Source organism: Rousettus aegyptiacus, unplaced genomic scaffold, assembly GCF_014176215.1.
Source record: "Rousettus aegyptiacus isolate mRouAeg1 unplaced genomic scaffold, mRouAeg1.p scaffold_m13_p_13, whole genome shotgun sequence".
NCBI classification, from domain to species: Eukaryota; Metazoa; Chordata; class Mammalia; order Chiroptera; family Pteropodidae; genus Rousettus; species Rousettus aegyptiacus.
Window position 1 is genome coordinate 44416685 of NW_023416288.1, and position 3840 is coordinate 44420524.

General features: G+C 46.6%; 1 pseudogene; it reads left to right on the plus strand.

Annotated features, from left to right (window-relative positions):
- Positions 1 to 3094: 3094 nt before the first annotated feature.
- LOC118611284 lies at positions 3095 to 3213 on the plus strand (annotated as a pseudogene).
- Positions 3214 to 3840: the final 627 nt, after the last annotated feature.

Here is a 3840-nt window from a genome sequence, read left to right on the forward strand (position 1 = left end):
CAGCCACGTGGCAGGGCCCGCCCGCTTCGCTCCTGTTTCGATGTCTAATAGTGACGCCCGCTCGGAATTGAGCCCGCGTCAGGACCGTCTCTCTTTGCAGGTTTATCGTTTAGCTACTTTCCCCTCCGTGGTTAGAAAGGCTTGTCACGCACGGCTTGCCGGGAATGTGTTGGGACAACCCATGTGAGTCCGGTCACTTTTCGCGGGGACCCCCACCCCCAGGATGATATTCGGGTTACTTCTTTGCTCTCCCTGCACTGTCTTTACTGATACCACGTGGTCCTAGCAGCCACACCTTCTTGGTCCCCCTGACACCGTATAACTATGACAACGATAATTTGCTTTTCATTTCCACGCCAGGGCGGCTTATTCGTGAGGAGGGCCAGGTACGAGGGAGGCCGACCGTGAGCACCACGACCGTAGTTGCCAAAGTCAAATTTTGAAAGCTGCGTCTAATAAACTCTCTAAAGACGTCAATAAGACGGAATCCTTGAACTCGTTCGTCCGGGTTCCTGACACAGACTGGGCAATAAAATGTCATCATTACATTGATATCGTGTCAGATAAACGGTTGGCAGGAAGCTCATCTGCATCCCCGTCTACCAAGGGATACTGAAAACATGAGGTGCCTCTCCGAGCTGCGGGCTGGCCCTCCCGGGTGGCCCAGCATTGATCTCCCGGTTTCCCAAAACACTTAGGAGGGAGCGTTTCTCAAGCAGGTGTCCGTTGTTTCATTTTCATTTAAAGTGTTGAGAAGGAAGGAAGGGAGGGAGAGAAGGGTGGAGGGAAGGGAAAAGAGAATAAGATGGAGGAAGGTAGAGGAAGGACAGAGGGAGGAGAGAGAGAGAGAGAGAGAGAGAGAGAGAGAGAGAGAGAGAGAGAGAGAGAGAGAGAGAGAGAGAGAGAGAGAGAGAGAGAGGAGGGAGGCACGCTGTGGCCGGGGCGGAGGGGTAGCCTGGGATGCGTGAGAGTTTCTCCTGGCAGCCAAGGCTGGCAGCTGGCCCTCGTCTCTTCGGGGATGTAGATGCGACATATTTCTGCAGCTTATAATCTCTACAGCCCTCCACTCTGTCGCCCCCGAGGATTTGGTCCGTTCCCGTCTTGGCAGAGTGCTGAATGCCAGATCTAGGCATGTGCCTGACTTGTCTCCAGAAGCTCTTTGCTTCGGCACAGACAGGGGCTAAAAACAAATCGGTGGATCCTTCACAGAAGCAAATTCCTGTGTTTCTACCATAGATATTGATGGAGCCCCTGCTACATGCCTGTGGCTGCCCCACGTGCTGGGGACAAGCACGAGGCACGTTCCTCTTCTCATGGAGCCTGCATTCTACCCGACACACTCATCTCAACAGAGATTTTGTCAAAGGCCTTTTTTTGCAACGGACAGTTTATCGACATCGTGACTGACTGCATACCCAGGTCTACCTCGGGCACAATGAGTAACCTCGAATTAAAACTCAAAGCCATGCTTTATTCAGAGGGTTATTCATTTATTTATTTTGGCCCTTAAGTGTGCTAAACTGCTTACAAACTAAATTATTTAAAACTCAAAACCTGTCTTTACTGCCTCCCTCATTTTATGGAGGCGAAAGTGATTCAGAGACAGGTTAAGACGCTTGCTGCAGAGTCAGGAGTGACTATCGGCCACTCAGAGTCACCTGTGTCTCTAGCACTGATGCACCGCGGGTGACTGGCACCCCCAGGTCACGGCTCAACCTCAAAGCTGGGCTTTCTCCACGCTCTCTCGTGTTATCTTCGGCCGCTTTTAGGCATCTATTCATTACACTACGTTCTTCCCGCTAACTGGTCTAGCTGCTCTGAGGCAAACGGCCTGGGTCAGTGAGAGCATCCTCCACCGGCCAACGCCCGACATGAATCAGGTCTTTGTGATTGTCAAAGTTATTGTGAATCAGGTCTTTGTAACTGTCAAAGTTTATATATAGTGATGAAATGGAAAGATAGTCATTAAAATGTTGAAACTCAGTAATAGAATTATAGCTGATTTTTTTTTCTTCTTTATCCATTTAAAGTATTAGAATTGGGGAGATGTATTAGTTTCATAATCAAAAGCATGAGAGCTGTTTTCCATTTTCAAGGACAAAAGATAAGTCAATAAAAGAGTCTTCAAAAGATACTGCTGAGCATTAAAGAAGGACAATCTTAATAGTCTAAGACATCAAACTCCCTTCTCAGGTAGGCACTCGTCGGTCACACACTCTGCACTGCCTGGGACAACCTGGTCCCCTGGCCATGCACGTGGGGCCAAAAAATGACTCCTGTTAACCATGTTCTGGTTCCAAGGGAGGATTGGGAAAAGCAAAAAACTCTCCCAACGTTAGACACTTAGAGGGAATATCGGTGTCACGGAGTGTCGAGGTCATTCCTCGGTTCACACCGTCAGGTTTATTCAAGTACGAACCTTTGATAACTCATTCTACATGAAGCTAGAAAGTGCCGCTCTCCGAAATACCGAAGGGAGCTTTACCTTTCAATCCGAATGCGTAGCACAGTCATGGTTTGGCTTTCCTGGGCGCCGTAACACGCTTCTCTCGGTGGCCCCGTGAAGCGTGCTGTGGAGAAGCCTCCCCTCTGACGCCCATTCCATTCCACTCGGCGTCATCTTGACATGTCACACGTGCGCAGGACGACAGGTGTGAGAACCGCCGATTAGAGGGCCAAGCGGTCTGGCAGCGAACTTCCCTACGGGACGCCGTCCCTCTATCTTGATGACTCACGCGAAACAAAGCTCTGAACACGCTGAGCCGCACACGTGACCCCCAGCCTCGGAGCACAGGACAAGCAATGCGGAGCACGTTCCAGTCCTGTTTCCTGGGTACCGCTCCGGGACGCTGAGTTAGCACATCTAGAAGCCCCGGAAATCCACGATTCAAGCTACGGTCCCAGGCGACCTCACGGCGGAAATTCAGAAGCCCACGTTTGCGAATGTAGCTCTATAGATGGCTCCAGGGTTCCTTTCTTGAATGTAACTTGAAAGAAAAAAATTGACTATTTTAAGGGTAAAAGGTAAATAAGAGCAGTGGCTCTTCAAGTGGAATTATATTGATGGGCGAGTTTCATCTACTTAAAAATAAGTGTCTATGGTCATGGTACCCTGAACACGCCTGATCCCGTCTGATCTTGGAAGCTAAGCAGGGTCGGGCCTGGTTAGTACTTGAATGGGAGACCACCTGGGAAGACCAGGTGCTGTTGGCATAAAAAGTAAAGTAAAAATAAAATAAAATAAAATAAAATAATAATAAAATAAAATAGATAAATAAAATAAAATAAGATAAAATAAAATAAAAATAAGTAATCACTCAGAAGAGTGCAAATGGAAGCATATGTTTAGATAAATCCTGGTGCTTGGTTAAAAAATACGTCAATTATCTAACTATGACCAGCCTTATCTCACAACATAATTCCCCCCTCAAAAATCTTTATATATTTCTTCGTTTTGTACTGATCTCCGTCTATTAATGAACAATGGTGTAGACTGGACCACACTAAGACATTTTTATCCAAATGTTATCAAAGTAACATTTCCTTTCTTTACCAATTGTTTCTTCTTTTTGTTTAGGTCCAAATTATGAGCACGGTGTTGTTTTGGGCACTGCAAGGAATAAAAGAAAAAAGTACTCACTGTCTAACTGACTAGGAAATTACTCTGTGGAATTTATAAATTAGTGCACACTACAGCATTTCACAGCTAAAACTGGTTATAAAATCAATGTCATGAAAATTGAGAGATTGGTTATTTCCATTTGATTAGGAAATAATGGCTCTATGGAATAAGAAACGACCGATGAGCTCTTCATTCACGGAGTTCAGATTGAGTTTTTC